The 18,321-nt window shown below is 39.6% G+C and overlaps 1 protein-coding gene across 1 annotated transcript in view; it reads right to left on the reverse strand.

Annotated features, from left to right (window-relative positions):
• Positions 1-17,080, reverse strand: part of OPRK1 (opioid receptor kappa 1) — a 183,323-nt gene extending 166,243 nt beyond the window's left edge. The window contains exon 1 of the mRNA XM_073631598.1: positions 16,629-17,080. The gene's annotated coding sequence lies outside the window, so the exon portion shown is untranslated. The remainder of the gene's footprint in view (positions 1-16,628) is intronic.
• Positions 17,081-18,321: the final 1,241 nt, after the last annotated feature.

Below are 18,321 nucleotides of genomic sequence, written 5' to 3' on the forward strand. Positions count from 1 at the left end.
TCTTGTGGGAAAAAAATGCAATTTACCAGATTTTTAGCTTTCTAATCAGCCCTGTCAAGTGTCCTGTGTACCCCAGTTGCCACAGTCTGCTGGTCATTCGCCCATGAGCAGTCTCCTGATCAGGACCACAGTAGGTGGGGCTAAGCATGGCCAACAGATGACTCACAAGTTAGAGGATTGGTAAGCAGTGATGACTACACAGAAAGCCACACCCCTATGATGTCATCACATCCAGGCTAGCTCCAAAGCAAACAAAATGTTAATGCTGCCATAAATTGAATGGCAGTGGTACAACATTGTCACTCTATGAAAGCAAATGAAGGAGCAAAAGTCTGGCTTGCAGGATCAACAGGTATTTTTGGCAAGTACAGTGTCTTAAAAACATCTTCATACCCCTTGAAATTTTCCACATTTTGTCATGTTACAACCAAAAACATAAATGTATTTTATTGGGATTTTATGTGATAGAACAACACAAAGTGGCACTTAACCGCTTCCCGACTGCCTCACACAGATATACTGCAGCAGAAGGGACGTACAGGCAGATTAACGTACCTGTAAGTTGCCCTTTAAGAGGCGGCTTGTGGGCACGCCTGCTGGGAGCTCCGTGAGTGTGATCGCAGGTCCTGCGGACTCGATGTCCGCGGGGATACCCACAATCGTCTCACGGAGAGGAAGAACGGGGAAATGCTAATGTAAACAAGCATCTCCCCATTCTGCCTAATGACACTGATCACAGCTCCCTGTAATCGGGAGCTGTGATCAGTGTCATGTCACACATAGCCCATCCCCCCCACAGTTAGAATCACTCCCTAGGACACACTTAACCCCTACAGCGCCATCTAGTGGTTAATCCCTTCACTGCCAGTCACATTTACACAGTAATCAATGCATTTTTAATCGCACTGATCGCTGTATAAATGTGAATGGTCCCAAAATAGCACCAAAAGTGTCCAATCTGTCCACCATAATGTCGCAGTCACAATAAAAATCACTAATCGACGCCATTACTAGTAACAAAAAAATTATTAATAAAAATGCCATAAAACTATCCCCTATTTTGTAGACGCTATAACTTTTGCGCAAACCAATCAATAAAAGCTTATTGCGATTTTTTTTTACCAAAAATATGTAGAAGAATACATATTCACCTAAACTGAGGAAAAAAATGTTATTTTATATATTTTTGGGGGATATTTATTATAGCAAAAAGTAAAAAAATATTGTTTTTTTTCAAAATTGTCGCTCTTTTTTTGTTTATAGAGCAAAAAAAAAACAAAAACGCAGATGCGATCAAATACCCCACCAAAAGAAAGCTCTATTTGTGGGAAAAAAGGCTGTCAATTTTGTTTAGGAGCCACGTTGCACAACCGCGCAATTGACAGTTAAAGTGACGCAGTGCCAAATTGCAAAAAGTGCTCTGGTCTTTGGCCAGCCAAATGGTCCGAGGCTTAAGTGGTTAATTGTGAAGTGAAAGGAAAATGATAAATGGTTTTCAACTTTTTTTACACATAAATATGTAAAAAGTGTGGTGTGCATTTGTATTCAGCCCCCCTGAGTCAATACTTTATAGAACCACCTTTCACTGCAATTACAGCTGCAAGTCTTGTTGGGTATGTCTCTACCAGCTTTGCAAACCTAGAGAGTGAAGTTTTGCCGATTCTTCTTTGCAAAATAGTTCAAGCTCTGTCAGATTGGATGGAAAGCGTCTGTGAACAGCAATTTTCAAGTCTTGCCACAAATTCTCAATTGGATTTAGGTCTGGACTTTGACGGGCCATTTTAACACATGAATATGCTTTGATCTAAACCCTCCCATTGTAGCTCTGGCTGTATGTTTAGGATCGTTGTCCTGCTGGAAGGCAAACCTCCGCCCCAGTCTCAAGTCTTTTGCAGACTCTAAAAGGTTTTCTTCTAAGATTGCCCTATATTTGGCTCCAACCATCTTCCCATCAACTCTCTCCAGATTCCCTGTCCCTGCTGAAGAAAAGCATCCCCACAACATGATGCTTCAACCACCATGTTTCACAGTGGGGATAGTGTGTTCAGGGTGATGTGCAGTGTTAGTTTTACGCCACGCATAGCGTTTTGCTTTTAAGCCAAAAAGTTCAAATTTGGTCTCATCTGACCAGAGCACCTTCTTTCAAATGGTTGCCGTGTCCCCAACATGGCTTCTCGCACACTGCAAATGGGACTTCTTATGGCTTTCTTTCAACAATGGCTTTCTTCTTGCCACTCTTCCATAAAGGCCAGATTTGTGGAGTGCACGACTAATAGTTGTTCTGTGGACAGATTCTCCCACCTGAGCTGTGGATCTCTGCAGCTCCTCCAGAGTTACCATGGGCCTCTTAGCTGCTTCTCTGATTAATGCTCTTCTTGCCCGGCCTGTCAGTTTAGGTGAACGGCCATGTCTTGGAGGTTTGCAGTTGTGCCATACTATTTCCATTTTCGGATGAAGGACAGGGCTCCATGAGATGTTCAAAGCTTGGGATATTTTTTTATAACCTATCCCTGCTTTAAACTTCTCCACAACTTTATCCCTGACCTGTCTGGTGTGTTCCTTGGCCTTCATGATGTTGTTTGTTCACTAAGGTTCTCTAACAAACCTCTGAGGGCTTCTCAGAACAGCTGTATTTATACTGAGATTAAATTACACGCAGGCGGACTCTATTAACTAATTAGGTGACTTCTGAAGGCAATTGGTTCCACTAGATTTTAGTTAGGGGTGTCAGAGTAAAAAGGATTGAATACAAATGCATGCCACACTTTTCACATATTTTTTTGTAAAAAGTGTTGAAAAATATTTTCCTTCCACTTCAAAATTATGTGCAACTTTGTGTTGGTCTATCACATAAAATCCCAATAAAATACATTTGCTTTTGGTTGCAACGTGACAAAATGTGGAGAATTTTAAGGGGTATGAATAATTTTTCAAGGCACTGTACATTCAAAATAACCCTTGCAACACAAACGGTTTACAGCTATAATAGATTGAAATAAACATTTTGGTATGTTGAAGTGTTAAAATTAAAAGATAGGACATAAAAAAGAGCATGTTTTCAAGCTGCATCCTACTGGCAGTCTTAAACCAGCTTTTAATGTCATCTGATAAAGGTGCATGAACTGTAAAATTCTTTAGTTTATGCTACATTATTTGAAAAATACACTATTCATATGCTGACATTGTGTTAACTTGCAATGGCTAGAGTTTACCAACTGAAAATATTTGCTAACAAATTTGAAAAAGTTCAAAGGGTTTACACCTAACTTTTTAATTTCAGATAGAGTGGGTAAAACCTCTGTGAAGTTTAAAGGGGTTTTAAACCCTCATGTTTTTTCACCATAATGCATCCTATGCATTAAGGTGAAAAAATTTCTGTCACTGACCAGCCCCCCAGACCCCCGATTTTACTCACCTCAGCCCGTTCATTCCATTGTCAGAGAGGCACAAACCCTCTCTGGCCGGGGTCTCAGCTCTTAATTGGATAGATTGGTAGCAGCGCAGCCATTGACTCCCGCTACTGTCAATCAAATCCAATGACACGGGCACCAGGGGGCGGGGCCGAGTCTGGCATTCTACGTCTATGGATGCAAATGCTGGACTCGGCAGCATGCCTGCACGGAAACCCCCAGAGAGAGCGCTTCTCCTAGGGGGTTTTCCAATGCGAGAAGGAGCCGCGAGCGCCATTAGGGACCCCAGAGGTCGAGGATCGGGGCCACTCTGTGCAAAACGAACTGCACAGTGGAGGTAAGTATGATATGTTTGTTATTAAAAAAAAAAAAAAAAAAAAAGGTTTACAACCCCTTTGAGTTTCCATCTGAGACCCCACTTGGGACATTTTCCCTCACTTCTGGTCATCCAGCGCCCAGGACAAAGATTCCAAACTGCACCCCCTTCCCTTGGGGTTAGGCTTAGCAGTGATGCCACAGTTACTACTGTAAGAGAGGCAACTGGTACAGGGCTCTCCCATCCCTACAATAAACCATTGCGCCCAGGGCAGCCGTCCATTCTGCCCACCCCTTGTCCCAGCCCTACTCCTGTCTCTTCAACACCTGTATCTGAACATCAAGCTGCAGTTGTCATAGGAAAAGCAAATACATCAATAAATGCATTGTCAGAAGTCCTAATCCTTCCCAACTCTTCTAAAACTGTGTTATTATTTTTGTTTGTGTCCCTATTGAGGTTATTTATCATCGTTTCCTGTTCTGACAGGAAATGAGGTGACAACACCACAATAGGGTCACAGATGACAAAAAAGCACGAAAGAGGTTCTAACTTACGTTCAAAACAAAATTAAGTTTGCCCTGATTGAAAAAATTAATAAATGGGTTTTATTGCAAGTGAGGTGGATGGAGAAATCTTCCCAGTTTTCCCATTCTATTCTGATGAAGGGGACTCTCCCTTGTCAGAATAGAAGATACCGATCAGTGGCTACAGCTATTTGGCTGCAGCCACTGATTGAGAAATAGACATAAGCAGTTCATTTTGTTCTGAATCGAAATTCAGCCAAATTTTTCGTTACATCCGAATTTCCGAATTACAATAGTAAGAAATAGAACAGAATAGAATAGAAAAGAAAAGAATAGATTAAAATAGAACAGAAAATAAAATAATAGAACAGAGTAGAAAAGAACAGAATAGAATAAAATAGATTATAAATTAAAGGAATAGAATATAAAAGAACAGAATAGAAAATAACAAATTAAAATAGAAAAGAATAGAATAAAATAGAATAGAATAAAATAGAAAGAATATAACTGTCTTCCAAAATTTGAATTTCAATAGAATAGATTTGAACAGAATTGAAAATAATAGAATAAAATAGAAAAGAATAGGATAGAAAAACAGTAGAATAGAATAGAATAGAATAGAATAGAAAGAATATAGCCGTCTTCCATAAATGGAATTTTGAATTAATAAATTTGAATTCGAATGCCAATTCGAACTGGAATTCCAATTCGAATTTTCCAAATTTAGTTGAATTTAATTCATTTTGACGGAATTCTGAAAATTCAAATCGAAATAAAAAACGAATAAACAAAACAAAATGGATTTCCAAAAAACGATTCAAATGAATATAACAAGTTTAACTAAACAAAATTATTTAGCCACTTGACCTCTGAAAGATTTACTTCCCTTCATGACCAGGCCATTTTTTGCGATACGGCACTGCATCACTTTAACTGACAATTGTGCGGTCATGCGACACTGTACCCACATAACATTTATGACTTTTTTTCCCCACAAATAGAGCTTCCTTTTGGTGGTAATTGATTTTTATTTTTTGCACTATAAACAAAAAAAAATGTGCTGTCACTGTACTAATGATACTGTTTGAGGTGCTTTTACTAGGGGCAGTCATGGATTTTATTCCATGCTTTGCAGGAACACAAAATGCATCCCTTCCCCTCTGTCAGAAAGTAGATCTGCCTTGTTTACATAGGCAGATTTCCGTTGTGTGTGATTTACCGACAAGCAGCGGGTGCCGGCGGACATCCAGTGCCCAGCACTCACAGATCAGCCCGCGCACCCTGCAGACTGAAATCCAGAATCACATATATATACGTGATCCTGCACAGGAGAGTTGCCCTGTAGCAGTAAATCTGCTACGGAGTGGTCCTGAAGCGGTTATATAATGAATTGAAACAAAACAATTTTTTTCTTTCTGCACATGGCTATTGAGAAACATTTTCCAATGTTCCTGTTCAGCAGAAGTCAATTGTTTTTATCCATATATGGATTGAAGTTTGTCTGGTCTCTTCTGAACTGGCAAACTTTCCATCCATCTGTGGCCAGGTTTAAAGCTGGACTGTAGAATTGTAAGAATAAGTACCCTTGCATTGGGCCCCTCACTTTGCAAAGCGGTAAATGCGCATTATTTCTAGGGGTGGAGGAACAGGCAATTTATCACTTATTCTAATAACCCATTTAAGCATGCTCTAGTGTCGTCCTCTTCTCCCTCAGCGTCATTACATATAGCAAGAGTTATGAACCCTGCACTGTATGTGGAGGAGGCAAGTAAGCAACTGTGGCTAGGAATTACTTAGAAAGGCAGAAGTGCTGTAACGGTTGCCTTGATGGAGGAAGCCTATTGGAGCAAGGAATAAGCCAAGTATTACTCCTTATTCCTGTACCCCCTAGACTTAACAAACATTCAACGATTGAAGTGGGGACCCCACTGCAAGGGTATTTTTTTCCCAGCCCAGCGTTCAACTAAACACTTTAGAAATGCCAATAATTGGTAAAATAGGATCTCCAATTATCTTTTTTTTCTATGTTGACCATACTATAATACTGTTTATGGATGCTATTGATGTACAGTATCTCAAAAAAGTGAGTACACCCCTCACATTTTTGTGAATATTTTATTCTATCTTTTTATGTGACAACACTGAAGAAATTACACTTTGCTACAATGTAAAGTAGTGAGTGTACAGCTTGTATAACAGTGTAAATTTGCTGTCCCCTCAAAATAACTCAACACACAGTCATTAACGTTGAAACCGATGGCAACAAAGGTGAGTACACCCCTAAGTGAAAATGTCCAAATTGGGACCAAAGTGTCAATATTTTGTGTGGCCACCTTTATTTTCCAGCACTGCCTTAACCCTCTTGGGCATGGAGTTCACCAGAGCTTCACAGGTTGCCACTGGAGTCCTCTTCCACTCCATTACGGAGCTGTTGGACGTTAGAGACCTTGCGCTCCTCCGCCTTCCGTTCTGAGGATGCCCCACAGATGCTCATTAGGGTTTAGGTCTGGAGACATGCTTGGCTAGTCCATCATCATTTTTTAACAATGCAGAGGTCATCTTGGAGGTGTATTTGGGGTCGTTATCATGTTGGAATACTGCCCTGCGGCCCAGTCTCTGAAGGGAGGGGATCATGCTCTGCTTCAGTATGTCACAGTACATGTTGGCATTCATGGTTCCCTCAATGAACTGTAGCTCCCCAGTGCCAGCAGCACTCATGCAGCCCCAGACCATGACACTCCCACAACCATGCTTGACTGTAGGCAAGGAATACTTGTCTTTGTACTCCTCATCTGGTTGCCACCACACATGCATGACACCATCTGAACCAAATAAGTTTATCTTGGTCTCATCAGACCACAGCACATGGTTCCAGTAATTTATGTCCCTAGCCTGCTTGTCTTCGGCAAACTGTTTGTGGGCTTTCTTGTGCATCATCTTTAGAAGAGGCTTCCTTCTGGGATGACAGCCATGCAGACCAATTTGATGCAGTGTGCGGCGTATGGTCTGAGCACTAACAGGCTGACCCCCCCACCCCTTCAACCTCTGCAGCAATGCTGGCAGCACTCATATTTCTATTTTCCAAAGACAACCTCTGGATATGACACTGAGCATGTGCACTCAACTTCTTTGGTCGACCATGGCAAGGCCTGTTTAGAATGCAACCTGTCCTGTTAAACCGCTGTATGGTCTTGGCCACCATGCTACAGCTCAGTTTTAAGGTCTTTGCAATCTCCTTTTAGCCTGGGCCATCTTTATGTAGAGTAACAATTCTTTTTTTCAGATCCTCAGAGAGTTCTTTGCCATGAGGTGCCATGTTGAACTTCCAGTGACCAATATGAGAGATTGAGAGTGATAACACCAAATTTAACATACCTGCTCCCCATTCACACCTGGAGACCTTGTAACACTAACGAGTCATATGACACCCGGGAGGGAAAATGGCTAATTGGGCCCAATTTGGACATTTTCACTTAGGGGTGTACTCACTTTTGTTGCCAGCAGTTTAGACATTAATGGCTGTGTGTTGAGTTATTTTGAGGGGACAGCAAGATTACAGTTATACAAGCTGTACACTCATTACTTTACATTGTAGCAAAGTGTCATTTTTTCACTGTTCACATGAAAAGATATAGTAAAATATTTACAAAAATGTGAGGGGTGTACTCACTTTTGTGAGATACTGTATGAGTAAGCTCAAACTTATGTTGATTGTAGGGCACCATGCATCACCAGAGCAAACATGCAAAATACAAAGTACACCCCCAAGTCTCCCAATCAGTCTTCACAGTTTTAAGCACAAATTTTAACAATGAGCTATATAAAGCCTTAGAACAGAGGAAGCGCAAGTGCAGAAAGTTTTTCTTCTTTTTAATAACTGACTATATTTCTAAATGATACCTGTAGTAAACAATTCTACTTCATCTTTCTCCAGATTTTAATATGAGACACGTTTAGCATTATTTAGTAAAGTAATGTGCAAAGTGTGACAACCTGGCTATTCAATGTTATAGTGTATGGGGGGTAAAATCAGTGAACAATTCATTTTTCTTGGTTGCTTTGGACTTTGCTTTTATCAAAAAAAGGAAAATGGGGAAGTGAATAATATGATATGTTGCCATATAACTTAACCACTTGATAAGCCATCACTAGCATGTGATTGACCCCTGAGGTAGAACAAGCACAAGATTCACATTCAAAATAAAGAAAAAAATAAAAGAAAACACCAGAAAAGACAAAATATGCTTAAGCAAAATGGTAGGAAAAACATTTTTTGCCTACAGGTTATTAACAGAAAAAATTTTATACAGCAAAACATTATACTGTTTAGAACAATGTGCTTGAAAAGCTAAAATGCTGTTATGGACAGTTTATTGAACTCTCTTAGGTCTGTGTAAATGCTCCAGACTAATTAAGCATAATTATACTGCGTGTGATACATCTTTATGATCCCGCATTTTAATATAAAAGAATACTCTGGTGAATATTAAGGTAAGTACTGGTTAGGTCAGTTAGGGAGATAGAGAAAGGAAGTCAACAATTAAGTTAAATGGAATCTGTTTAAACATAAACACGAGAACTGCCATCACTTACTTATTTTTAAAGGGGCAGTAGAGACAAAGCTCTTAGTTCTGCACTCCTGGGATGCAGCTTCAGTTGATAACAGGCTAAAGTCTGCTTTTGGCTGATGTCACTCAGTGGGTCCAGGATCTGGAGGGATACTGACTTTAATGTAGGGACCCATCTAGATGCCTAGGATCAGCATGACCCCCCCTCCACAGCTCAGCACTCCAGTGATCACCAGAGAGACAGAGAAGAGAGCCTGCTCTGCTCAGAGAAGACAGACAACTGAGTGATTAGTGGTTTTTGATCGCTCAGTTCTTTGTCTTAGAGCTGGTGTCCACTTAGGTGAGTATGTATGTTTTTTTAATCCCACACTTCTCTTTTAAAGTAAAGACGTAAAGACTTCAGTTGCTGACCCTGATGTTGCTACCTAGTGCAATGGTAGTCAACTTGGTATATATACATATATATATATATATATGTATATATATATATATATATATATATATATATATATATATATATATATATATATATATATAGACAGAGAGTGTATTGTCAAGGAGTGAGAATATGTTCTCAGCCCAACTAATTAAAATTGACCTGTTGTAATAAATAATTCCTTACATGCCACAATATACAAGAAAAAGGGTATTTTTTAACATTAAAAACAGTTCTTGAGCTCCAGTCAAGTTACTGTGCCTAGGCTGAGAAGTGCAGTCTGGAAGAATGATGTCAGACAGAAAAATTTCCTCAGTTTCTGTTTCCCCAGTGATTACGCTATCTGTAACATTTTATCTTTGTGGCAGCTCACAAAGCAGAAGACAGCCACAGGGACTGATCTGTGTAGGACATGTGCACACAGTCCAGAACATAATAAAAGCTATTGCACAGGCACCAATGTTTACAAGATTACATTATCTAGGAAAATTATTTTAGTCCAGTAAGTAGATGCTCATCCTGGATTAACAAAGTAGGTGCCAGGCTTCTAGGGAGGAAGAGAGATGATTATCTTGAGTAGTACTGTGATCTCTATAATATGTAATAAATACCTGTTATAGCTGCATGTACTCATTACCGAGCCACCCCCATCATATCATTCCCCACATCTATTACCTTTTGTACCACCACCCCCTCCCTTTAGAATGCAAGCTCTATGAGCAGGGCCCTCCTGTATTGAACTGTACTGTAATTGTGCTGTCCCCCCTCTACATTGTAAAGCGCTGCGTAAACTGTTGACGCTATATAAATAGTGTATTATAATAATAATAATTACTTAAAGTGGAGTTCCGCCTGAAAAAAAAAATTAAAGTCAGCAGCTACAAATACTGCAGCTGCTGACTTTTAAAATCAGGACACTTACCTGTCCAGGGCGCCCGCAGTGTCCTCACCCGAAGGCTTTGAGTGGAGGCACCCATGGGCATCCGCAGAACTTTTTTCAGGGTGGGGCATCATTTTAAAGGTCACCCATGCAATATAAAAAGATATACATTCCCTAGGCTATATTTATATGGGCATGGTATGCCTGGCCTGAGTAATTTCCAACACAAAGTGACGCTGAATTTTCCCTTATATAACCCATATATAACACCTATATCTTTCCACTGGAAAGATATAGGTGTTATATAAGAGATAATTCAGGTTCACTTTGTAATGGAAGTTACTCAGGCCAGGCGTACCCCCAGTCCATGCCCATATACATATAGCCTAGAGAATGTACATCTTTTTATATTGCAATGTATTGTAATACATCTGTTGTGGCCATATTTTGATCTTGATGAAAACAGCCTATACAAAGTGAAGAAGAGGAATTATCTCTTAACATACACAGACATATCTTTCCAGTAATAGCTGTCCAAATTTTCAGCAATATATAAATCAAAACGCTCCTCCTAACTGTTGTTACCTGTGGTTCTTCTTCTGTTGCTTGCAACTGTATATGCCACTCACTTCAGGTTAGGATTTCCTGTGATGTGATGATGAGTAGGCACTGACAGCGTATCACTCAGTGGATTGGCCACTGACTGCACCGAGTAGGCGGCTCCGGCACCGGCCGGATCCACATAACACATACACAGGCAAGCAGCCAATTACTGAAGAGGAGCGGCGGAACGGCCGAGCGGCTGAGCCATCTCATCCGATGATCGGGCTGGGAGTGAGGGAGGGACATCAGATGTGTTAGGACAGAGAGCAGCCTGCTGACTCAGAAAAAGTCAGCGGCAGACATGGTGGACACTGCATCTGGCAACTGCAACACCTTCTCGACGATTCCAGGGGGGGCTGTTGCCCCCCCTTGCCCCTACCTGTGGACACCCATGGTGGCGCCGGCATTTTCAGTAAGGGATTCAGGAAGTGAAGCCTTGCAGCTTCACAGGCTGGTTCTCTAATGTGCATGCGTAAGTCACGCTGCGCATTCTGAGTGGTCCCTGCTGTCTCCTGTCTCCCAGAAGACAGTGGGGGGGGCGGAGTAGGGGCCAGACATGGTGTAGATCACCGATGTATCCGCCGGAAGTGGGAGCAAATATCTGGATTAGGGGGAGGAACCAGATCAGCAGAAGTTCCATTTCTGGGTGGAAATCCGCTTTAAGCTGGCCATACAAGTATCCATTTTTTCATTTCAGTCTTTGAGCTAAACAGCACGGATGGACAAAAGTTCCCCATGTGGGCTCTTGTATTCTGACAGGCGGCGCCATCTGATTGGAGGCAGGCATTGTTTGGCTAGCAATTTTTCACCCATCTCTTTGGACAAAAGTTGATTGAAAAATGTACTTTTTTGCAATCCAGATGTTGCCAACAGGGCCACTGATAGAGCGAATTTTGGCCAATTTGTCAGAAATCATCCAAAATATGTGTGCAATAACAGCTTTAGAGAAGATTAATTTAGCATAAAAAATATATCTGATGCTAGGTTTAATTGAATGTATTTTGTATATGTATTATTTGTAGAGTTTATAGAAATTAAGAACATGTTCTATCCTAAAATCAAACATGTAAAGTTAGAAACCTAATTCAAGAGTGTACTAACTCCACCCTTTCCTGATCTGCACACCCCTTCCATGTAAACTGAAGGGAGCACATCTACAGTACAATTTCTTATATGGATATATTTTTACACACTACTGCTGATAAATGGCAGTTCCCAGCTGGCTTAGTTCTGCTAGTGAGTAAACCTGTCCATGGAGATCCTGGGCGATATCATTGATCAATCTGGTCATAACCATATTTGATCAATGACATCATCCAGGATCGTTGCCAGCCAGTTTGCTTTGAAATATGTAGAAAAAAACCAGTGGGGAACTTTCATTTGCAATGGGATCGCCTTGGCCTTACGTTGTCGACCCTTGTTCTGGCATGCAGCCTAGGTTGCTAGAAAAAGGGGAACAGTGAGTGTGCACCCTCCTCCTGAACCATACCACCCCACATGCCTTTGACATTTGGAGTACACCTTGCAATGAGAAACACAAAACCTAACCTTCTTGCACGCACCTTTTGGTTGATTTACTAAAACTGGAGAGAGCAAGATCTGGTGCAGCTGTGCATGGTAGCCAATCAGCTTCTAACTCCAGCTCTATCAACTAACATTTGTCAAAAATTGGTTTCTATGCAGAGCTGCGTCAGATTTTACACTCTCCAGTTATAGTAAATCAGCCCCCTTGCCCCCAAGTTAATGTGGATGAGGGCCTTATCCCCATATCCGAAGACCCAAGAGAATGTGGGGGTCTACCAATGTATCTGAATCTGGAAGCCCCTTTAGAATAAAGGACCCCCCCCCAGATATCCACCTACAATAAAAGTAAGGGGTACACAGTAACCCTTGTTGCTTATTCACAAACAAACTTGAAAAAATTAAATAAAAAGAGAAAAGCCCCATAATGTAAATTCAACAATTGCATCATCCAGGCATCCAGTGTCAATCACAGAGAGTGATGCCTGAAGACCCACTGCCAGAATGATGCTGGCTTGCCACTACTTCCCTTGCAAATGGCAGGTCTTCAGTGCTGTTGGAATATAAACAACAGTAGGAGGAAGCCTGAGTGGTGTCATTTACCAAAAATAGTTATGACCATATTTTGTCAATGCAGTCATCCAGAATCTTCTGTCACTTGCTTTGTTTACAAACAGAATTAAGCTGGCAGGGAATTGTCATTTAGCAGTGGTATTTTTTCAATGCCATTTTTAAAAGAGTACATCAGAGTGGTGCACAACTTCATGTGCAAGTTTAAGGCACCCCAAGCAAAATTTGTGCATTTTAATGTTTCCCTTTAAAGAGGTATTAAACCCAAAACCAAAAATGTAATCTATTGAAGCTTACCAATCATTAGATGTGGTGGCTGCATTTGTTTTTTGAAAAACAACAGACTTACTGGCCAGATCCCCATGTGAAAAATAAAGGAAAGAGAGTCTAAAAAAGAAATCTAATTTAGCCATCACATCTAAGAATAGACCTGCAATATGATAAATTTTTACCTTTGGATTTAATACTGTTTTAAGCCACAATAACCAATTGTTCTCCATTGCAATTTTGAAATTTTTACACATACATGTTAAAATCAGCATTTTTTTTTTTTGTTCAAAAATTACTTAGAACCCCCAAGCATGATATTTTTTCTGAGAGCAAAGATCCTGGAGAATAAAATGGTGGCTGTGGCAATTTTTATGTCACACAATGTTTACGCGGCCATTTATCAAACTCAAATGTTCAGGAAAAATTACACTTTTTTAGTGCATACAAACACAATATAATACCCTGTTATTGTGAATTATAAAAGATGATATTGCATTCAGTAAATAGATACCAAACTTGTCAAGATTTAAAAAAAAAAGTGTCCATAGGTAATACTTTAAAAGCCTTTACAGGTTATCAGTTTAGAGTTTTTAATGAATTAGGGGCTTAGAATTATTGCTGTCACTCTGACAGTCATGGTGATACCTCACATGTGTGGTGCAATTACTATTTACATATATTACGTACGAATCAGACCTAAAGGTGCATTTGCATTTGCATGTATGCCAAGGAGGCAAAAGCAGTTTTCATTTTTTTTAATAACTTTTTTTTTTATGTTTTTTTTTTCATTGATCCCCTGATGTCTCCTCTGCCCTCTGAAGCAACTAACTAAGCAAAGATTGTGATTGGTTAGCTGCTTCCTTGACTGGGAATGACAGCTCTGAAACCGGAAGTGATTGCATCATTGTCGCTTCTGGGTTCATTCATCACAGAGGAGTTGGGGGAAAAGATGTTCCTCTATCTCATCTGTGGGCAGCCGTCACAACCATTTACTGCAATTCAGGGCTTCCCGAAAGAATGTAAGAGCCCAGGAACCACTTTGGGCAGCAGCAGGAGGGGGGGTCTTTGCAGCACCGCAAAAGTGATCACTTTTATGAGAAAGCCAATTGATGGCAGACATAAACAGTATCAGGATCATGAAGCTGCTTACATGATCCTTGTATAACTACTTGCTTGCAGGACATTTTAATACATACAATGGTCAGCAAGTGATGAAAAGACCCTCTCCCACTCTGCATGATTTAACCTACTTCCCCCCTTCGCCCCCCCCCCCATTCTTCTCCTCTTTAGTCTATTTCTCTTTCTCTCTCTTTGTTGCTGACATTGGGTTTGTGACAGCCCTCTGTCTCCCACTTTTTATGGAGGCCCTGGCTCTAGGGCCCCCTTCTTTTATTTGCTGACATGCAGCTAACACCGCTAGGTGTAAAACCCATTTTGCTCTTTTTCACTAACTACCCACCCCGACTAAGGAGGATTTTGTGGAACCAAACGCATTTTATCCCTTGATGCAAACTAGTGCACCTGCAATGCGGACCCCCCTTGTAGGCCCTTGGGCCTGGGAGAAATATGTGGACCTTCGTTTTTTTCCCCTAGGTCACTCAGTGGACATTTATTACCTATAAAACTTATATCTTCATGTTCTCTCAGCCCATGCCTTTTCATTATGTTTGATATGTTATACCCCTGCGGTGGGTGAATGGTTGTCATACTCATTACAATAAAAATTATTGTACCAGAAAAGACCCTCTCCACACAGAATGGTATTTTGTTTTCCATTAGTTCATGTCCCATGGCATGATGTGAAGCTACAAATGTCCTTTTAAAGCAACAGCATACAAAATGGCCTTGGAAAAGTCCAGAAAGCAACAACAAGATGTAATGTTTTCTTCTTATTTACAAGACCTATATGGGGTTTGGCACAATGTTCAGTTTTACCAGATTCTTTTTCTGGATTCATCATAGCTGTGCTATAGCTCTTGAGCACCAAACTTTGCCCAGCTGGCTCATCACTGATGTTACACAGTAATCACGCATGTAATGGCAAACATCCAAGTAAATCATTTGAAATAACTTTTTTAATAAATCCAGTTGGCCGTAATTATTATCACCAGTATCATTATTGTGATCATTATCAAATACTACATGAGAGGCATTGTGGCAGTAGATGCCATTAGGATTATTTTGGTAAATTCTCCTTAACCTGATTCCGTCTCATCTAGGTTTTTCTTTCTGCACCGCATCCTGTTATCATCAAGAACCACATGTTCAGCACATATTTATGCAGTCATAAATTCAGAACATATAATACATTTAATAATAATAGGTCAACCATTTCTGTACCTTGTTCTACCCAATATTCTGTTAACCACATTTTGATGCATGAGTAGAAAGTCCTGGTTATAACTATTCTGATGAGGTATTGAAATAAAGTAGACGCATTCACAGTGTGTGATAAATGGGATACGCAATCATTACAGTGCACAATAAGAGTCTGTGTGTAGCCATAAAACAACATTTGTCATCAACATCTGGATTTGAGAAAGAAACACAGTTTTCTACAGAGTCTGAAATACAGTGGATTGATTGAACAAATGGTCACGATTGCATTTAGTATGATTAGTGATTACTAAATAACCTAGTACCTATGGAAACTAAGAGCCTGTCATGAAAAAAGAGCACACACTGTCATGTAAATGTGTGCCTAATTGATGCTGATTACCATCACCATGGATAGCTAGCAGTTCTGTTCCAAATAACACAAGAGGTTACAAGTGCCTTTGACATGGAGATCAAGCACTTCATTCTGAGCAACAGCCAGCACTGTCTCATTCAACCAGGAAAGGGTCAATGATACGTGACAACAAGTGTTTTATGTGCCTTCAGCTGTACGAGTCTATACCATGAACATATTTAATGCACATTATGTCCAAAGTCCATCAATCATATGGGTCATTTGAATTAACTACTTTGGCTATAAAAACAATCTGAATACACTGACCCCTTACGTATTACTTTGTTGTTTGGACTAGCACATAGAAGAACAGATACATGTGATAATACAACTGATTACTAATGACACGCTAAGTATTTACATAATAAATAAAATCACACTATGATGAAAATGAATCAGATTTGTGGATACGGTACCCTTATGTTGACATATGGAATCTTCTTTTATACACATAATTTCACATATATGTATCACTTTCATTTGCTTGCATAATAAAAAGTTTTTTCAATGACAGTTCTAAGTAAAAGCTATGGAATTGGCATTATAAAAAGTTACTTAAACATTACATACATTCTTCGATTTAAGAAAGGTAACTCATAATATTAAGTAACACAAAAATAGCTTACTTACCACCTACCCTATATAAGTGCTAACATTGTAAAGAAGCATAGCTCTGACATCTCTCCATAAACCGTTCTGCAATAGTAAATTCTTAGTTTGAATCGCAGTATATGTTGCAATTATAAGCTGAATCTTTGCAGCTGAGAAATAAGTCTAGGAAGTGATAGAGAAGAGTTACCTGTTCCAGACACCTTGGATGATGTGCAGCTGGACCCTATCTGAGATGTCCTTGTCACTGATCCTCTTCCTGCCCCCTGTAGAGATTTTTATTCAGTTGAAGTCCGCAGCTGTATGTCACTTTCTTATGTGGAGCCTCGTTGTTCCAATTTTACATGCATATTTGAATGTGAAACGAAGACTTAATTTTTTTATTTCATTTGCTGCTTCCCTATTCTCGTCTTTCTCTCACTATCAGCTTCTCCCTTTTCTTTTTCCCTTCGCTAACCTCATGATAACACTTCTTTTCTGTGCTTGTGGCTCCCAGCCCCTCCCCTCCACTTGCTCTCCCTCTCTCTCTCTCCCCCTCTTTCCAGGTCCCTGCATTAAGCAGCACTCTGGTCTGGCTCAGCCTCTGAAGCCTGGATGCATGAGAAGCTATAGCACTATGACATCTGCCTGCCAAGTGTAGGAAAAGCCAACAGGCAGATTTGTGCATGGAATCCACCCGGGAGCAAATCTCTCATGTTAATATGTTTCTCTTATATGTAAGAGTTATAAGTGGTAGTATATATAAGTATAAGTTGTAGGATTTATAAGAAGAGACATACCAGTGTTGTGTATGAAATCAACCTGCATCTTTAAAATGTTCTATAAAAGGTCTAAAAAAGCTAACAGTGCTTTTGCATTAATATAAAAATATAGTATATTGTATTATCAATAAAACATACAAAAATAATGCACATAGTACATAGCATTTATAGATATAACATTCATCAACACAAACATGTATGTATACACATGCACGCACACACATGCACTCATATATTGTAACCTGCTATACGTGCTCTTGCTCAGTCTTGACTATATTATAAAATAAAAAACATATTGTATAAAAGAGGCCCTTGGACTAGGTATATTGTTACCTGTTGCTATAGCAGCATGGTGAATTACTGTAAAAAAATCAACAGTATTTCTCCTCCAACAGACAATGTGGCTAACTGAATGGCAATATCAAGTTATCAGAACATGGAGAAACCAGAAGGCTAAACATGTATCAGTTTAGAGAGGTTGAGATGAAGGAAAGTACAAAAAACTATTTATATTATTGAACATCAAATGAGACCTTGTTTGAGTGTTGGAAAAAGTTAAATTATACCTAAACTTATGGGAAAAAAATGTAATAAAGCGCTGAGCAAGCTGTTGGCGCTATATAAATCCTGTATTATAATAATAATAATAATAATAATAATAATATATTATAGCTTGCCAGTTTATAAATGTGGTGGCTGCATTAGTTTTATTTAGGTTTTTTTTAGGGGGGGAATACATTTAGGATTTATTCAAAACAAGTGTTTCAGTCTGCATTGGGCAGCATTGTTTAACATAGGCCCAATGCAATACAACTAAAACTACATTTTTTTCAATGTGCTAAGTTCACATTAACATGGGTATGCACTGGGCCCCAATAGATAATGCTACATTTAAACTCTGCACATTACATTTCACTATGTGCTGCAACGTAAGTACAAAAAAAATATCTTGGCTCCTGCTGCGAAAAAACGAAAGATACAAAGCAATGCAGTGCATAAAAGAAAGCATGTCAATGCAAATGAGTAAATAAACCATGTGTTGAGGCGCTAGCTTGAACCTGTGATAACTATATGTACTAGTATAATTAACAATGCTATCATACAAGGAATTGGTTTAACGTT

This window comes from Aquarana catesbeiana, linkage group LG05, assembly GCF_042186555.1.
Source record: "Aquarana catesbeiana isolate 2022-GZ linkage group LG05, ASM4218655v1, whole genome shotgun sequence".
In the NCBI taxonomy this organism is placed as follows: Eukaryota; Metazoa; Chordata; class Amphibia; order Anura; family Ranidae; genus Aquarana; species Aquarana catesbeiana.